Consider the following 20,871-nt stretch of genomic DNA (forward strand, 5'->3'; position numbering starts at 1 on the left):
ATAATGAAATTAGATCCCTGGTGCTGTGACAGTGGAAGGGCAGAAGACATCCGCTCCATGTTAATAAAATTGCCATGAATGAGTGAATACAATTAGGAAATTGTCAGTGGCGGCGGTGAACTTTTGTGACTCACCGATGTTTGCATCATTCGATTAAGGCAGCAATTTGGACTTGTTTATTTGCGGCTGCTGTGGCTTTTATTAATTGTGACCCGACAGTGATTGGCCTGCGATTAAACCAGTCACATATGATGTGGCTGAGGGTGAGGGATGGATAGGTGGGCAGGCTGATGGAGGACAATTTGTTATTGTTGTTTGTCTGTGTGAGTGCATGTAGAGGAGGATGGATCTCTGTGTGTGTGTTTGTGTGTGTGTGTGTGTGTGTGTGGGTGTGTGTGTGTTTGTGTGTTTGGGTATGCATGATGCTCAACCTTTGTATTGAGGCAGTGAGGATATCTGGTTTTACAAAACAGATTCACTTGATATCTTTGGGAGTATGTTTTATCTTAAAAGTTCTATAACTGGGGCGGCCTCTAACTCACCCAGTAAGAGCGTGCGCCCCATGTAGGCTGAGTCCTGCAGCGGTGCGGGTTCGAATCCGACCTGCTGCCCTTTGCTGCGTGTTCTCTCCCCTTTTCCTGTCTATCCACTGTCACTATATAATAAAGGGAAAAGCCCCCAAAAAATTATCTTTAAAAAACAGTTCTATAATTAAGTAATCTATATCCACGATGAGGTTCAACTTTCGGGACTGCTCCAGTGCTGAAATTCTGCCCTTGTCACGCTTTTCGGCCGGATGTCTGTCACCTTCCTCTTTCTTTGTGTTGGCGTTCTAACCTATGGTGGATTTCTGAGGACTATGGTTAACTGCTCCTCAGATCTCTGCAGGGTAAATCCAGACAGCTAGCTAGACTATCTGTCCAATCTGAGTTTTCTGTTGCACGACCAAAACATCTTTTGAACGTACATATGTTCCACCAAAACAAGTTCCTTTCCGAGGCTATTTTGCAGCGGCACCGTTGCTCCGTCCGGCGATTAGCACCACCCAAGACGATTGTGATTGGTTTAAAGAAATCCCAATAAACCAGAGCAGGTTTTTCTCCCAACCCGAAATGCTATGTGGACTATCCAGACAAGGGGCGATTCTAGGATCAGACCTTTAGGGGGGATAATGAGAATGTGACATGGTGCCTTTCAAAAGTGTTAACCCCCGCTAAATCAGTAATTTCATTAGCCGATAATCTCTGAGCTAGCTACTGAACAACGTCAGCTAACATGTTTTGACACTATGATGGAACTTAATGTGACACTTTAAAAATCACAGTGATAACGACCAATTTGACACATTGTTCTAACATTGAGCACTTTTTATTGCTTACGTTTCAATTTGGGTTCTAATCTGCGCCATGAAATAACCAACTTCTTCTCTACCAACGTTAAACTTTACTACTGTCTCCTGCTCTCCCTCTGACAGATCAGATAGACACTCAGCCAAAGGTGGGAGTCTGGCACAATCTCCTCCGATTGGCCAACAGTAAGTTTCTGTTAACCCTTTCCTTGACAGGGTTACAGGTGCATAGCATCGGCGACAGACACGCTCGATGGTGTTTTTTCGAATCGAATGAGTTTTTAGCTTGAAAGACGCTAGCGTGGACTGCCGATTAGCTTACAACGCTAGAATTCGGGGCACATGGAAAGTAAAAACAAATCGCTATTTATACCACTAAAAAGGCTCAAAATATCACCAAACTTCAACGGTAGCATAATGAGGGTCCCTAAATGTTAATTGAGTGCTTTGTTGTTGCAGGAAACTCTCGCTCTTCTCTTTCTCTCTCTCCTGTGAAATAAAGCTGCCTTCAACCGCGATGGGAAACGTTGTAATCTATAAACAATCTGACGGAAACCAGCAATTGTGAAATTGTGAAAGTCTATATGTGCTTTGTTGAGGGGGGGGGGTTTAAGAACACAACAGGACATCACACAAATGGGCCTTTTCATTGACACCCCCCCCGCACAACACTGCGGCGAATCTCCGGGTCGCTTTTTTTTTTGGTGTGAATGCCCCGTAACGTTAGGGAACGTTAGCCCTTTTCTTTCTTCTTTTTCCTATCACGTGCCTACGGTGCTGTCAATAATCAAGGACGTGTCGTCACATCACAAAGCGGACAACGTGGCATAAATGCGGATAAAACACCTCAATAGTACATGGAAAATATTTGAGCAAACTGAAACTGAAAAACAAAGTTTTTTTCTTTTTGTACAGGGCGCCACTTTGGGCCGCTGACCGGGCCAACCCCTTAAAACATGGGGAGCATGCCTATGTTCCCACATTTCTAAGATTTTTTCTTTCAAAATTAGGCCCTATGTTCCCACAGTTCCCAGATTTCTAAGATTTTTTTCCAAAATTAGGCCCTATGTTCCCACATTTCCTTTTTCATAAATTTGTATTAGATTTTATCCCCCTTTCTCCCAATTTGGTAGCCAATTACAAACTAACCCTAACCCATTTTAGAGATGTGGAAACATAGGGCCTAATTTTCAGTGGAAAAATAATTCTTCGAAATGTGAGAACATAGGGCTGTGGGACAATTGGGCTGTGGGAACATAGGGCTGACCCCTAGTAAACATGTCATCTCATGTTCATGTAAATGTAAAAAGAGGTGTTCTTCCATTGTTATCTGTCCACAACCGCTTCCATGACTCACCTACCAAACAGCATATACAAATTAAAATACAGGGGGGAGAACCTTATTACCTAAGCCTCACATAGTTCCTAAAAGTTCAGGTCATGGGAAGGCCCGGGTTACAGGTTGTAAAGTTCCTGCAGTAGAACTAAGCCTTATACTGACCATACTGACTGTTTTGATAATTGAAAAAGTGTTCATGTCATGTATAAAGCACAAAAGTGAGACATTATCCGGTTCCAGTTTTTAAAAAAACGTGAGGATTTGCTATATTGAAATGTCTTTGGGTGTTCTGTTGATCAGATGAAATTATTATAAAATCATTTGAAAATGTCACTTTGGGCTTTGGAAAACCATGATGGGCATTTAGTACTGGTTTCTGACATTTTCCAGTCTAAGAGATTTATAAACTTATTGAAAAGAAATAAGGGACACATTAACTAATAATAAGAATAATCTTACAGACAAGCTCTTATCTAAAAATTAGAACACCTTCCTTGGTAATGCCATCATCATGGCTTGAAGGAAAAGATGAAAATGAATAATAATAATAATAATAATAATAATAATAACAATAATGATGCTATACGCTAAAAACCATTACTGCAGCATCTTAAAACAAGGCAAAATAAGGCAAGTCCCCAAAACAATGTAATTAGACTTGTGTAGTTGTGAAGAAATACATTCACATTCAAGTCTTCATTGATGACATTCTATGTGAAGATAGACAATAGAAAGATCTTTGCACATCACCGCATCTGCTATTACCTGTGTGTATTTCCTATATATATATATATATATCCATAAGACTGTGGTGCTTTGGAATAAATCCTTTCAAATGCGCTCAGTCTTTATCATCTTCACTCCTAGGTTCTGGCGTTCACCATTCCAAGGCCCCTTTTGCAAATTTGAAGTAGTGCGTCCCTACCCTCCTTGCTCTGTGCTTTCACGGAGAGAGCACTGTGTTTACTTTACAGCCTCACGCAGGCAAGGGAAGGGATTACATTTGTGGAAATGAGTTGTCATTTCAGGAGGTAATAATGGATTTGGGCCTGAGAGCTCGACAAACACAACACGGGGAGAGCGCAGAGGATGAAACATGGGAGCCGAGGTACAGAATGTGTGTGTACATTGTGGATTTGTGCACACAGGAAGGATGGGACGCACGCACACACGCACACACACACACACACGCACACACGCACACGCACACACACACACACACACACACACACACACACACACACACACACACACACACGCATACACACACACATACACACTCACATACACACTATTTGGCTGGACATCTGTACAAATGAGAGAGTACTGGTTGATTCTGCTGGGGTGCCTGGTTGGGGGGGGTTGGATATCCCACCGAAAGATTCCTCCAATCTTCAAAGCTCCAGTCCGGTTGGAAGTAATGGTTTCCATCGCTGTTGCCAGATTGGGTTCGCCCTGTCATCACCGCTGTATTTACTGACAACTATGTTTTATCTTTTGTCTTGGCTGCCCTCAGAATTGCCTCCGTAGTATTTTTTACGCCGACTTGAAATGTCTCTTTTGTCTTTGGCTGGAGTTTTGGAAGTTCCATTCTCGCCTGCCAAAGGAAACAGGCCCTTTTGGTTTCACCCTCCCATCTGTAACCGTGACCTTTGGACTGCACGGTGGTATGCCAGTCACATTAAGTCCATCTTCATCATCACCATCATCATCATCATCATCATCACACAGGCCTTCTCATGCCATCCCACATTCCATATGCAGCCATGCATAATGTGTCCATCCGCTGCAATGTCTTCACTGCTGATCGTGTGCCAAAAACAAAATCCATGAATTATTCTATATGTTGACCTAGAACGATTTAGGATTGCATCATCAACAATGAGTGTTTCGAGGACTGAAGCCGAGGTCTTTGACCCGACTCGGAATCCGAGTTTGGCAAGGTCTAAATTAGATTCACTGGGATTGTGTTGAGTATGTGTGTCAATATGTGTCTTAAAACCCAAGTGGATCACTGTCAACATTGATCATGTGAAGACATCAGAGTAGAAAAATGGATTTTTAAAAGGTAAGATGGAGTGGACGGAAAAACCACGTGGACCGCTGCTCTATTGGACTGTGGTAGCTTATTAACTGGTGATGTATGCGGCTATGAGTGTGTTCTCTTTCTCTTTGGGTCTGTCTGGATTGACCACACTTTGGACCAGGTCTAATTGTCCTTAGGTGCATTTGGATTGAGATTGTCCTTGTGTCCCTTGGGAAAAACATCAATTCATGCATGCATGCACAATGTGGAGGAGCGTTTTATATGTACCTTAGATCAGTGTTTCTCAACTACAGGTAATCGTATCCCTAGGGGTACTTTGTAGTACTGCCGGGGGTATGTGAGATTTAAAAACAAATATATATCAGCCATGTATTATTATTAAAATAGTTATCCTGTAATAATAAATGCATTTAGTGATTGATTCTAAACATGAAATAGAATTTAAGTGTTTTTCAGTTATTCAGTTGTTGTCGTAAATCAGACACCGATGTGGCACCTGGGTAGCTCAACTGGTTGAGCGTGCGCCCCATGTACGGAGGCTAAATCCTCGCCGCAGCGGCCGCGGGTTTGGTTCCAACCTGCAGCCCTTTGCTGCATGTCGTTCCCCCTCTCTCTCCCTGTTCATGTCTAAGCTGTCCTATCAAATAAAGGCCAAAACGCCAAAAATAAAATAAAAAACACCGATGGCACGGCGCTGTAATGTACTTCTTTATATAGGCTTTTTTTTCTCTACCAAACATGTTTTGCACTGTTCAGGGGGTACTTGGCTGAAAAAATATTTCAAAGAAAGTACATTATTGCAAAAAGTTTGAAAACCACTGCCTTATAGAACTTGTTAGCACGAGCCTCTAGCATAGTGAGGCCAACTTACACTGTGAAACATATCAAAACTATGCCTAAAGTTGTACTTCAGCTATCATCAAGCCTAAGTCTCATGATGGTATTAAAAGGAAATAAATATACATCTTACAAAAAGACTGTGGGTCATACCTACCATTAGGGGTCCCAGCAGATTTCTTTCTTTTTCAGGCTTTGCATGTACTTCATACCTAATGATGGAACCATATGCTTGAGCTATTGAGCATGTATGTGCCTTGATGTGTGTAAAATGATTATACCAGGGTATGCAGAGGTGAGGGGCAAAGGGGTTTGGTTTGGCTTTGTTAAATAAGACATTTTGTCACACACAGCTGTGAAATCACAGGGCTTTTTTATGATACGTAATGAAAGCCACAGGACTAATAGTTACTGCACATTTCAGTAGAAGAGAAAATATCATTAACCTGAGTCTCTTATATGATTTCCTATAGGTTAGGTGATGGGGTAGTTGTGTATGCATTTGTGAATATGCCTTAAGTGTGTGTGTGTACGTATTTGCATCTGTGTAAGTATTTGCATCTCTGTGGAGAATGAAGTAGTGTACAAGTATCTACTTGTGCATTTTTGTGTGTTTGCATGCTTGCATGAATACACATGTGTATCTGTATATATATATGTGTGTGTGTGTGTGTGTGTGTCGTGAGACAGATGGGTAATAGCCCCTGCGCTGAAAGCGGGGCCCTGTGTAACGTGCAGCCCTGATTGCAGACCTGATTACCTGCCATATGCTAGCTGAAGGGTTGAGGGCCGGACCAAATGAGAACAGTATGCAAACGTTAAAGTAGCGTTTTTATAGCACAGTCATTATGCCCCCGCTCTGGCAAATGAAAACGAGCGTGGCAGGGAGGGAAAATAATGAAGTCGTAAAAAAAACGGACGGGTCACGGTGCGTGGTCGCCGCCGCCGCCACCTCCCAGCTGTAATCCCATTGGCTAGAAGGGAAGGGGAAGGGTCCCCTGCTAAGATGACAGTAAAGCGTTGGTTGGACCGCGGGGTGGCCCTGTTCAATCGAAAAGCCTTCGAGAGAGGGAAAATGTCAATTAAAGATCAAACTGTATCCTTTGCCTGTGCAAATCCCCTTTATTTGGCGAATGAGTACCAAACACAAGCGTGTATGTGTGTGTGTGTGTGTGTGAGTGTGAGTGTGTGCGTGTGTGCTTGTGTGTGATGTGATTATGATCCTATTAGCCTTTGCATTCTTCATTATGCATGCAGCGTACGGGGCTAAACTGACCTTGTAAGACGATCATTGACTCTCCTTGGAAAACACTTGTTATCCCAGGATTAACACACACACCAATTACTACCTGCCCTGTCACATGAGCTCAGGAAATAAAACATTTCCTATCTGTGTCTCTTACAAAGAGGGGACCGCCAGCCCTCTGTGTACACACAAGAATGCGGGGGCACGCAAATACATATACTTCCTTGGAGTATGTACACTTATTTGTTTTTGGGCTATGAATGTATAATTTAAAGTCAGAACATCTTATCTCAACGGCAGGGATCTGAATGGGCTGGATTACAAACCAGGCAGTTTATGCTACGGATAAAACCCCTTATTTGAGATTGTACAGCATGTTTTAAAAATGATGTACATTCATGTTCCGTGGGTGGGTCAAATTCCCGGAATGATGTTCTGTTACCACTGACAGAAATTGGTGGGTGTCCTTCAAAACCATGATACATCAATTTTTGAGAAAAAAGGCTCTGTCGGTAACCGTTAATGGAGGGAATGGAGGGTTTTAGAGGTTTTTCATTTGATTTGATCTATTATGTGAATAGACACACCGTGATTCTGATTTTGTTTTTTGGATAGTATACACTAGTGTTGCTGTATGCAGACATGCAGAACAAGTCCCCATATGTTCTTTGTGATTTTTAACAAACCAATCTAAAAAAAGAGTGAACATCATCTTGCCTTAAGACATGCAGTCAGAATAAAATATTTGGTGCCATTTGTACAGATCACTTCCAGAAGAACACTTGTATTGGAAGTAATCCTTATGCACCAAGAGTATGGGAACTTTTTGGAAGCCAGAAATCCCCCAAAAATTATAGTGTAAGTAGTTGTTGACTTATTCAATATTTAACGACAATCACAATCTCCGACAAACTCGGAGATTCCGACAATTCTGAGTTTAGTTTCAAGACTTTAAAAGGTGCCCTGCCACACGTATTTCATTACTTTGTGGTAATGTCTGAAGTTCTACCATGGACTCTGTAACATTTTCTGTGGAAACAATGCCTTGGTTACCTTGTTTCAAGCCATTGTAGCGTGGTAAAGAAAGCCTGCAGGAAGACTCAGCTCGATTTGTGCCGGTTCTCATTAATATTCAACGAGCTAAGCTGCTTGACTCTGATTGGCTAACAGCTAGCCAATGAGAGCCTGGCTATCAGCATCCTTTACCCAGCGCAACTGGGCGAGCTTATGAATAGTAATGAGCTCAGGCAACACAACGTTAGACTGACCAGCTTTTGTAATTGGCCTGATTTCTCCGCTTATTTCTTCTCAGTGGCTAGAGCTGACAGAGGAGGGAGCAGTTCATTTTCACATTCACGACATAACACAAACACATATGGGCCTAACATATTTCAACAAATACAAGTAAAAACGGTTTTGTGTGGCAGGGCACCTTTAAACTCTGACTTAAGAAGAATTCTGAGAATAAAGTCTGAATTCTGACTTTAAACTCAGAATTCTGACTTTAAACTCATAACTCAAATACATGTTTTGCATGTGGCCCTTAATCCTCTTCCGTACATAGTCACCTAAATATAACCATCAAAATATTATTCATGCTTTTTTTTGCCAGGAGGAGGATTTGGTAGGAAAAAAAGAACCATTAACCCTGACTACGTTTACATGCACATAATATTCAGTTTTTTGCCCTTATTCCAAAAAAGACGATATTCCGACAATTTTACATGGCTAATGAAACTGAATATTCCACTAATATTCCTTTTTACATGTAGCCGTGTAAAAATAAGATTTCTTCCAAAGTTCACCAGCGGTGGCGGACTTGTTGGACCGTGCAAACACAGCTTCCCTCTTTCATTCCTTCAACCAGCTTCTTGAAAAGGTCGGCGTAGCGATGTGTGCGCACATCCAAAAAACTGTTGATATCCAAGTCTTTGATCATGTTTAAAAGTTGCTGTGTTTCTCCTTCTTATCGGGTCTGCAGCCCTGCAAACTGTTGGCTGGTTGGTATGTGTACAGCAACCATAGCAACGCACAGAGCTGACCACAAGCCGTAAACAGGCAAGAGGCCGTAAACTGCAGTAAAAACCCTGATTGAGACGCATATTCCGAATGCGCTGTATACATGTCCAAAGAATGCCTCTAAAACCTGAATAATACCGGCATATCCCACATGTCTTAATCAGAAAATGCTATATTTAGAAAAAGGCCTTATTCGGAGTATCCAACCAAAATATGCTGTTTACATGACCTGTATCAAATTCGGAATGTTTTCATATTCGGAATAATAGTGGAATATTAGTGTGCATGGAAATGTACTCATTGATGTTGGTAGTGAGCACCATGTAGATAGGTTCAATATAAATATTTATTGTCATGCTGATTAAAAAATATGAATCAGGAAAAACTGTTTTCCTTCCGACTGTATCATGGCGCTACCTAACGGGGCACTGATAAGCTCACACCTACTGCCTTTATAGGAAATAAAACAACCAATCACCTTCGAAGTTTGTCTGTTCCTATACAACTCGGTGCATGAAGAATATGATAACCAAACAAATCCCAGCGTAACGTGAGATTGATATAGATCTTATCATCTCACTCTTTAGAGGTTTTTACTCATTTCCTTTTTTTCTTATTGCTTTTACCGTTTCTGTCTTGGTTTTTATATAACATGCCTTTGAGTATCTTTTAAATCGCTATATACATAACATGTATTATTATTATTATTATTATTAAAGTGGTTGAAATATTTCTTTAAGATTAGATCTAGAGCCCGACCGATAAAGGATTTTTAAGGCTGATATCGATACAAATATTTGGCGATTTAAAAATCTGATATTCTGATATATTGGCTGATATATATTTAAAAAAAATAATCCAGAAACGCGTTACAAAACAAACAGATTTTCCTAAGTTAAAGTCATTTGAACAAAAACAATGACAAAAAAAAAATCAAAGAGTGCTGCCAACAGGGACGTTGTAGAGCGCCCTCTGGTGGACCAACCCGTTCTCATTCCGAACTCTTAAAATAAGGACGTTTGGACAGTGGCTGTCAGCGTCTGATGCAACGAAAAAGGCGTCTTTCAGCGTGTTTGTGTAACGCACCAGGGAGAGCAGCAGTTAGATAGGATTTAGCGAGTAGTATGTAGGGCGAATTTCCGCGTAAAGAGGTTGGTTGGGGAGGGATGGATGGGTCTAACACAGGACTTTCACCCAGGAGAGCGGGGTTTGCGTCCTGCTTGTCACGCTTGCTATAGTCGTTTTTTTCTTTCCTCTCGTGTGTCACAGAACCGTACGCCCACCCACGACCTTTTCGTTAACATAACTGCGTCAAAAGGGACGGCAATAGTCCCGATCAAACGCGTTTACTTAAAGCACTAAAGGAGACTTTTAGCGTCAATAAGAACGACAAGGGCACCTGACCAAGCGTCCATCTTTTACGAGCTGGGTGTGAGAACGTGTTGTTTGGACAGACTATGCAACGCCAACACTCAGAACATGGTTGAAGGGGGTTTCGTCCATTTTTATTTTATTTTTTAAATATTAATTTATCGGCCATGATAAATGCTGATACCGATAGTTTGGAAAATGCCTAATTTCGGCCTGCCGATATATTGGTCTTGCTCTAATTAGATCCTATTTCCTATTTAATTACTCCAAAAAGTTACTGTTTTCATACCAATGGAAATCACATTAGGATTTGACTATTCTGTTTGATGTGGTTACAAGAGGATATTTCTATTCTGGTTATGCTCTAATCGTGTTGTTAATGGAATACTGGGCTCCATATAAACCCAGCACTATGAGATTCCATGTCCATGTACCAAGTATGTCAGTTTTGTGCTGCGTTTGGTGGAGAAAACCGATTCCCACTTAACAAGCTGAGACTCCCACCTCACTCCAAACCTGTAAGCTGCGTGTAAGGAATGACTCTTGTTGCCAGGGGCTCCCCCATCACTTTTCCCATTTCCATCCATCAGGAGAAAAAAGGGGAACTTTTGCATAATCCTGAAGCCCATTGTGGCCTACTTAGGGGGAAAGGAACATGTCTCTCCGACTGGTCGTGCCTTTGTATGTGGGTCAGCTTCATTCAAATTCTCTTTCATTCCAGCTCTTCTTCCGAAACTGTGGCCCATCATTAGCTGTAATATAGGTCACCCCAGGCTTTGTGAGGCTCCATCCCCATTTGCATTCTTGATTCAGATGTAGCAGTCGTAGAGTGACTCTAGGTAAGGAGGTGGGAGGCTAGGGAGGAAGGGTGGCATCAGAAGTGAAGGCGAAGCTTTTATCACTTTTGATGAAAGGATGGGGTCAGTCTGGATACATGCTTAAAAGGATGAAGGTGTTTTCCCAGTGGTGGGAAGATGAAACTCCTATAGATGCAGGTTGAACTCTACAGTGTCTTTTCTTTTCTTCACGGTGAAAGAAAGATGGAGGAACTGATTTATTCCAGCATTTCGACTCACTGTTACATGTCACATTCCGAGAAATATTCATACAGACCCAAACGGAACAGAATTTCAGCGGTGATGAAGAATGAAAATCTGCAGAATTTAGCAGACAGTTTTTTTTCTGCTTTGGGTGGAGATGTGTTAACATTCAGCATTTTATTTTTTCGAATTCAAATCTGCGGAAAATGTGTGGGAAATTCTGCGTCTCCGCAGATTCCACGTAAAATACATTCAACTATTTATTAAAATCCCAAACTACTAAGCAGGGAAGACATGTTATTGAGCACCCCTTGCGCTTGCTTTTCATCAAGTTATGTTAAGGCAATACTCAACACTTCAACTTTTATTCCCAACTTGTATATATTTTAAATAATTTGTTCTTATATTCTATCCTATTATTATTTCATGTATATTGTATCCTATCATTTCATGTATATTCTGTATGTGTGCTGTTTATGATAGTTTGCTGCTGCAACACTGGAATTTCCCATTTTTTTGGGATCAATAAAAATCTATCTATCTATCTATCTATCTATATCTATCTATCTATCTATTTATTCTCTTCTCGCACACACGCACACACCAACGCACAAGTATAAACTTCAGGCCACTTACGTAGGCCATGGCGAAAGCTCTGCGTGGAGCCTCCGCAGAACCATAAATCACGCTTAAGAGTGAAGAAGTCGAGTGTAGGAAGGAGGTCGGGGTGGTGGCAGTTTGTGTCCTGTGTGTCACTTTAATTGCTTTACGAATTTTGCCACCTGACTATCTGATGCACCAGGCCAAACCTAGACAGCACACATTGTACGGAAAACCATATCTGACTGCAGACATCCCGCCATGCTAAGTCTTCCTGCCAAGATGGTGGTATGATTTTAAGCTTTTGTTGCACAATTCTGAGAATTTGCTTTTCGTTTGCTTCCCGTCCCAGGTAACATTCTGCTTTTGGTAACAATTTATTACGATCTTTTCCTAACAAGGTTTGGTAACACTTTACTTGAAGGTACATACATAAGAGTGACATGACACTGTCATGAACACATGACACTGTCATGGACACAGTCATGACACATGAACCCTAACCCTAACCATAACTTGTCATGACAAAAACCGAATGACACTTACTAAAAGAAGGGTTATGTCATTAACGTTTATGACTTGTTCATAATGTTTATGACACGTTCATGACAGTGTCTGTCAAGGTGAAAATAGTGAGGCTTGGACCCAAATGCAGAATACAGAATTTATTACCAAAACTACAACAAAAAGTAATACCAAAAAGCAAGCAGGCCAGGAAGAAAGACCACAGGAGCATGACACGAACAGGCACGACAGAACGCAACACCACAATCCAAGACAGCACAGAACAGAACAATGATACGCCCAGACACAAAGAAAACACAGAGACTAAATACACAGGGTAACGAGGTGAAACAAGGGACAGGTGACACAAGGAATCAGGAACAGGTGAAACACATCAGGGCGGGGCAGACAATGAGACAGGAGGGAAAACACAAGGCAGGAAGTAAAACAAGACATGACATGGGAGAAAAACAGATACTACAAAATAAAACAGGAAACACTACACAGCCACTCACAATCGTGACAGTGTCATGTCACTCTTATGTAGATACCTTCAAGTAAAGTGTAACCTAAGGTTTTTATGGAAGTTGCTCAACCTTAAAGCAGCCATATTATGCTCATTTTCAGGTTCATAATTGTATTTTAAGGTTGTACCAGAAGAGGTTTACATGGTTTAATTTTCAAAAAGCACCATATTTTTGTTGTATTGCACCGCTCTCTCTCACTGCTGCAGATCCTCTTTTCAGCTGGTCTCTGTTTTAGCTACAGAGTGAGACCTCTTTTCTTCTTCTTCTTCTGTACTATCTTTGATTGCACTCGCACATGTGCAGTAGCTCAGATGTAGATCATGTCAGCTAGCTAGCTCCATAGACAGTAAAAGAAAGGCTGTTTCTACAACTTCAGTCAGTTACAAGGCAGGATTAGCTGGGAGACTTCTAAATGAGGGCGCACATGTAAGTAGTTCTTTTGTAGATTATGGTGAACTTGTGTGTGTTGTAGCAGTGCTTTGCTATTGAGAACGAGGTAGCATGCTAGCATTAGCATGCTAACACTAACGCTACGAGCTAATGGTTGCGGTTAGCCTGCTCGTTTCGGCTTGTGATGTCACAAGCCGTGCCGATTTTGAACAGCTCACCCAGAGACTGAAGGCAGGACACATTCAGAAACTGTATCTCACTCTAAACAGCATGGATGGATTTTTTTCAAAGTTTGTATGTGTGTGGAAGCACCAGAGACACAACATAACACCCCAAATCCCAGAAAAAGTGATTTTTTCATAATATGGGCACTTTAACCATTGTACATTTGCCATTACCCCAATCTCTACAAAACCATAACCACATTGTAGATGCCATGTGAAGATATTGTAGAAATAATTCTAAAACGTCGCTGTTTGATGTCATCCAGGGTTTTGTAGAATCGTCCAATATAAATTCTTGTTTGGTTATAGATTCATAGAGACCAGTTGAAGAGCAGAAAACTTTCAATTTAAAAATTTTTTTTAGTCAAAATTGACATCGTAACTTTAATTTTTTTTTGTAGTGTGGTGTCATACTAGGGGAGTAAAAAGGCATCAATAACAGCAGCTCCAGCCTCTGTGTTTAGTATGCAAAGGCAACAGAGCCCATTGACAGTTTTTTTTTTTCTTCTTCTCTCCTTAGCAAATTACACGTTTCCACCTTAATTGTTATTGGAGATGTTATCATAAAGCGGATGCAGCCCTCGCTTCTGAACCTGCTAAAGCCTGACAGTGGTGTGAAGGGGGAACAGGAGGGGAGTTATGCAAAATACGGCCTATGTATAATTAATGACCCCCCCCACACACACACACACAACCCCTCTATCCTCTTTAGGATGGACAGCTGGCGCCAGGGTGTCTTTTTGACCTCCAAGGGCTGCGGTGTTAAATTGAGATACTGAGGGCGAGGAGGGAATGGGAATTGGTAAAGGGCGGATGCTGAAAGGAAGACACACACACACACACACACACACACACACACACACACACACACACACACAAGCATAGGCACACACACACATAACTAAATGGGCACATATAATAGTAAGAGCAAATGTACACTGCAAAGTTATAATAGTTATGGAGTTTTAATTAGCTTTTATTTTAGTTTCCGTTTTTTGAGAAATATTTAGTTCTAGTTTTACAGTAGTTAGGGGTCCAAGCCTGAGTGGGTTGGCATCCCAAATAGGCAACATGGATCCCAGTAGCAGCGGTGCTGGGAACCCTGTAGGAATCGCTCAGATCCTTCTTATTTTTCTTATCTTTCCGTAGATAAAATGTCGCTACAGCCTAAACCAGGGGTCTCGTTTTTTAAGCCAAGGACCCCTTGACTAAAAGTGAGACAGATCAGAGACCCCCTACTACATATATTGTATCAAATTAATTTCCATATTAAACTGGGCCTACAAAAAAGTGTAGGGCGGTCTAAAGCCTTTATACATACCTTTTTAGTGCTGAGAATACTAAGCTATTAACAATAATAATTGTTGGCATGATTTTATGATTAATCTTTTAAGTGTTAAACATAAATTTGACACAGTGAATCCTTAGGATGAACTGTATCTGTGGATGGCTCCCTTGGTGAATAAATTACCTATAGGCCAATAAGCCTATCATCAATGTGTTTGATGGCTGATTTATATTTGCTAATAATATGTTGGATTCATGTTAAAGCTATAGTGCGTAGTTTCTGTCGCCCCCAATGACAACAACATTGCCGGCACGTCCACATGACACAAGCTGTCACGATTGATACGACCAAAACATACTCAAAACCAAAATACAAAACCAAAATAATTCACTTTAGGGCAAAATACCCTCAAACAAACGAAACAGCAACCTCTCTGCAAGCTGCCCATTCCTTCTCCCTCGCTCCCCTTCTCCTCAAACCATTTTAAGCCAGCCTCACCCAATTGGCACCTACCACCTGTACCGGTGGTTAGAGGGTGAGCCAAACTGAAGAAAAACAAGACACTTGAATGTGGAAAATGCCATACCATGTAGATAAATGTGGTCGTTATATACATATATACACTCACCTAAAGGATTATTAGGAACACCATACTAATACCGTGTTTGACCCCATTTCGCCTTCAGAACTGCCTTAATTCTTCGTGGCATTGATTCATCAAGGTGCTGGAAGCATTCTTTAGAAATGTTGGCCCATATTGATAGAATAGCATCTTGCAGTTGATGGAGATTTGTGGGATGCACATCCAGGGCACAAAGCTCCTGTTCCACCACATCCCAAAGATGTTCTATTGGGTTGAGATCTGGTGGCTGTGGGGGCCATTTTAGTACAGTGAACTCATTGTCATGTTCAAGAAACCAATTAGAAATGATTCGAGCTTTGTGACATGGTGCATTATCCTGCTGGAAGTAGCCATCAGAGGATGGGTACATGGTGGTCATAAAGGGATGGACATGGTCAGAAACAATGCTCAGGTAGGCTATAGCATTTAAATGATGCCCAATTGGTACTAAGGGGCCTAAAGTGTGCCAAGAAAACATCCCCCACACCATTACACCACCACCAGCCTGCACAGTGGTAACAAGGCGTGACGGATCCATGTTCTCATTCTGTTTTTGGCAAATTCTGACTCTACCATCTGAATGTCTCAACAGAAATCGAGACTCATCAGAGCAGGCAACATTTTTACAGTCTTCAACTGTCCAATTTTGGTGAGTTCGTGCAAATTGTAGCCTCATTTTCCTATTTTTAGTGGAGATGAGTGGGAGCCAGTGGGGTCTTCTGCTGGTGTAGCCCATCTGCCTCAAGGTTGTGCGTGTTGTGGCTTCACAAATGCTTTGCTACATACCTCGGTTAGAACGAGTGGTTATTTGAGTCAAAGTTGATCTTCTATCAGCTTGAATCAGTTGGCCCATTGTCCTCTGACCTCTATCATCAACAAGGCATTTTTGCCTACAGGACTGCGGCATACTGGATGCTTTTCCTTTTTCAGACCATTCTTTGTAAACCCGAGAAATGGTTGTATATATATATATATATATATATATATATATATATACATACATGAGCTTACACAACCACAAGCACCAACATAATATCAAAATGTCAATTGCTGCAAAAACGGTTTTACCTATTGCTCTACACTTTAGGATTGCCCAGCCCCTCCCTACAGAAAGGACCTAATGAGCTGCATGCACTCTCCTCAATTAAGCTAGTGAGCAGCTGATCTACCCCCCCCACATCACAGGCAAAACCATAGCAAAACCCTATGAACCCATAAAACCTACTGAACAGGCCTATTTCAAATAATAAAGTAACAAATAAACTAAAACAATAACCTACAACATGACACTGAAATTAAGGATTAAGCAGACACAAAACAAATTTTGGGAACAGGGCTTAGTAAAAAGGGAGAAAGGAAGCCTTTTCACACAAGCCTTCCATGATCGCGCAACCCTCCCCCCCCCCACGGACACGGAGGATTAAAAAAACATGATGGACTCTTCAGAAGAGGTCATTGTCTTTATCTTCACTCGAGTTTCTGCACACGAAAGTCGCCCGAACGACACAATCTTCTGAACATAGTCATACTGAGAAATCCAGAGAGAGTTGTGTGGAGCTGATAGTCTTAATTAGCTTTGTATCAACTCATTTGGCAATGGCTTGAATGTAACAGACGTTCATTAACATCAAAAAGTAACGCTCTAAAGCTAAAAATTAACAATAAATTGGTGCCCCCTTTGCACTAACTCGGAGGACCCCCTAGGGGTCCCGGACCCCCTGTTGAATATCTCTGGCCTAAACCGTGCATGGTGGGGAGGCGTCATTTTAAGGACTCTCCTTCTACATTGGTGCCATTGGAACGCATGTACAAAATTCATGTAAATGGGAAGTTTGTTTTTTTCAATTTACTACACACGTTGCGATATTTCCTGACGTTTGCCTCGCCGCCATCATGGTTTGGGTTCGAATTCGTCATTGCGGGGCAACTCGCACCGGGGAGGCTCGGACTCGGACTGCTTGCAGTTCTAGTTTCAGTTTGTTTTCGTCAGGGCCAGGTGTAACGTCTTAGAAGTATGTAGCTACATATACATAGAGAATACATGGTTGGACAATAGCCGTGATGTTTAAAGGTCCCCTGGCATGAAAATGTCACTTTATGAGGTTTTTTAACATTAATATGAATTCCCCCAGGCTGCCTATGGTCCCCCAGTGGCTAGAAATAGTGATAGGTGCCCTGGGTATCCTGCTCTGCCTTTGAGAAAATGAAAGCTCAGATGGGCCAATCGGTTACCTCCCCTTTCTCTGCTTTGCCCGCCCAGAGAATTTGGTCCACCCATGAGAGAGAGACATCATGGCTTTCAAACGAGCAAAGTGGCAGTTGGTCAAGGCCACACCCCCACCCTCCACCTTGCCCCTCGCTCCTCCTCAATAGCATTTAAAGCTACAGACACAGAAATGGCACATACTAAGGAAAGCTCATTGTGGGACTGGCTCTAGTGGCTGTAATTCTGTACCAAGGCAGAATTTCGAGGAGCATCTCGCTGCAGTCTGCGGGAAGGCGGGGCTTGACATCAAGCCCCGCCCACATCCAAGTCAGTCATTTTTTTTATTTTTTTATTTTTAATTTTTTTACCTACGTCGTCTCCCCATACGCTCGAATGGACCAAGACGGTAGCAAACTTGATATCCTCTTGTTTCGCATTAGATGACAGAAACTGATGTAAGCTAAACACAAACGACATTTCATGCAACAACAGTGAACTGTAATTGGGCCCGTGTACTTTTTCGTTCATTTGATTTCCGACTTTGAAACGGAAAGAGTGTTTCGGAAATAACGTAAGACTGCTCCAGTAAAAGCCTCGTTTTCATGAGCTTCTGGGGCTAGCTGCTAGCTAGCTCGGAAGCTACATCTGATGGCAGGCAGGTTGCTAATTAGCCAATGCTAAAAAGTATGGAAGTAGCCTACTAGTTTTCCCTGCTTTCTATCAATATTCCTCAGTATTTGTCTTTTGGTGTAGTTTGCTAACATGCTCGTAGACATGTAAATGAACTGTTTGCGTGCTAGCTAAGTCAACGGTCAACACCTTTTATATTGTAACGTGAAAGCTCAGGCTGCGTTAGCTTCAGCTAAACCACAGCCGCAACTTGCACTGTCCCGTTAAAATGCAACTTCAACCCTCGGATATAACGGTAATCACGTAGCGATTTTACTGTATCTAAACATATGTGTGTTCGACCTTTTGAAATACTTAGATTAGGTGTGTTACTGTGCAGGTAATATCCGAGGAGCATCTCGCATGATTGTGAGTTCTACTGAACCAGACTGAGAGACAATTTAAAGGCTCAGGAACCCTTTGCAGGTGTTTTGGATTAATTAGCTGATTAGAGTGGGACACTTTGAGCCTAAAATATTGAACCTTTTCACAATATTCAAATTTTCTGAGGGTTTTCATAAACTGTAAGCCATAGTCATCAAAATTATAACAAATACAGGCTTGTAATATCTCGCTTTGCATGTAATAAGTCTATATAATTAGTTTTACCTTTTAGGTTGAATTACTAAAATAAATGAACTTTTGCACAATATTCAAATTTTTCGAGTTTCATCTGTATGCTTCTGGTTCACCTGTTAATTGTTAAAGCTAAAATAGCCCCTTTGTACATTTGGTTGTGACTGAATTCTTGCTGTTAATATGAAAGTCCATAACGAAACAACACACCATTCTACTTTTGAGGGCTAAATTAAATGAAATATGGCACGTTTTCCGTTTAAACACATTATCATCAATATTAACAAGGTTTAAAATGACCCATTTTTCAAATTTGGATATCATTTCAAAATCAGAAATCAGTAGTAACTACATGAAAACTTCACTGTTGCATGAAATATCGTTTGTTTAGCCTACATCATCAGTTTCTATCTAATGTGAATCAAGAGGCTATATCAGATTTGCTACCAGGCTGTCTTTTTTTTTTTTTTTTTTGTCTTCAAAAAACTTTATTATTCAAGTACATAAAACACATTGAAAACATTAAATGCATACATACATACACAAAAAAGGGGCACATTAAATTTACATTAAAGAGGTTGTAAGGCATTGTAAATGTTCAGAGTCCGGATGGCTTTCTTATTTGTCAGTCCTTTTTTAAAGTTTTAAAATATAATTTCATGTCATTTTTAAATTGGTGACTAGCCTATTCAGTTTTCTTTCAGATCATTTACATTTATAGATATAACATTTTCAAATAAAATGAAAAGATTCAACATAAAAAACATGGCATTTATCCAAATAATTTTCTTCATAGTAAAAAAATTCTACCAGGCTGTCTTGGTCATGGATGTATTAAGAGAACGGTCTTGGTCCGTTAGAGCGTATGGGGAATGACGTAAGCAAAAAAAAAAATGGCTGACTTGGATGTGGGCGGGGTTTGATGTCAAGCCCCGCCTTCCCGCAGACTGCAGCGAGATATACTTGAGAATTTCGGGAAAGAGACCTCAGATACAGTATTAGGGGACCACGGAGGTCTATATAAAAGCATCCAAAGAGCACCATGTCATGGGACCTTTAATGTTTAATCTTTTCATTACTTTAGTGTCTGATGTGAAGCAGTTACGGCACAGCGCCATCTCATGTCAGGTATGCTCCGTTTCTTTGGTTTAGTTTCACGAGAGTTGAATGAAATTCATGCTGTGTTCTTTTTCTTCAGAAGTGAAATATTATAGCTAAAATAACTGAAATGATTCATGTTAATTTTTGTAATTTATTTAGTTTTTTAACCTTGCAAAATAGTTTGGGTTTATTTTTGTGATGATTGTGTATGTTTCCTGTTTTATTTTGGTAGTCTGGTTTTCTGTCTTGTCTTGTCTTGTTTTACTTCCTGTCTCTTAGTTTTCCCGCCCTTGTGATTGTCTATTGTGTTTCACCTGTTCCCCAGCCCTAGTGTCACCTGTCCCATGTTTGCTCGTTACCTTGTATATTTAGTCTTTGTGTTTCCCTTGTCTTGTGTCAGATTATTCTCGTCTGTTGCTGCGTGTACTGTTTTTTTGTGTTCTTGTGTGGAGTTACCCCGTGGTCTCTTTGTTCCCGTTTTGTTATCCCGTTCTTTTGGTTTGTTCTACATTCTGGACTGTATACTGCCTGCTGCCTTCAGGACTGCTTGTGTTTTGTATGAACTTTGTTTTTTGTTAATAAATCCTCAACCTCAACCTACGCTTGCCTGCTCTCTGCTTTTGGGTCCTTAAATTCCCTGAGTCGTAACAAGTTTTTCCTGAAGGTTTCCGTTTTTATGTAGTTTTAGTTTACCATGAATATTTCTCACTGCTTAGTTTAATTTTCGTTTTAGTTTATTGTAATAGCCCTGGTACACACTTGCAGTTTGTCCATTGACTGCTGCAGCCCCATCACTCTGACATCTCTCCTTTAGTGCATGTATAAGTACTGAGCATGTGTGTGTAATGTGTATAATAACAGAGTGAAAACGTTGTAATTTCCCTTGCAGGATTAATAAAGGAGTCATTGTTATTATT

General features: G+C 41.0%; 1 long non-coding RNA gene across 1 annotated transcript in view; it reads left to right on the forward strand.

The window, feature by feature from the left end:
• The window catches only part of LOC116044104, a 54,767-nt gene extending 34,784 nt beyond the window's left edge, over positions 1 to 19,983 (forward strand). Inside the window, exon 4 of the long non-coding RNA XR_004103609.2 lies at positions 19,938 to 19,983. This is a non-coding gene — a long non-coding RNA (uncharacterized LOC116044104). The remainder of the gene's footprint in view (positions 1 to 19,937) is intronic.
• The last annotated feature ends 888 nt before the right edge of the window (positions 19,984 to 20,871 follow it).

This window comes from Sander lucioperca, chromosome 15 (genome assembly GCF_008315115.2).
Source record: "Sander lucioperca isolate FBNREF2018 chromosome 15, SLUC_FBN_1.2, whole genome shotgun sequence".
NCBI classification, from domain to species: domain Eukaryota; kingdom Metazoa; phylum Chordata; class Actinopteri; order Perciformes; family Percidae; genus Sander; species Sander lucioperca.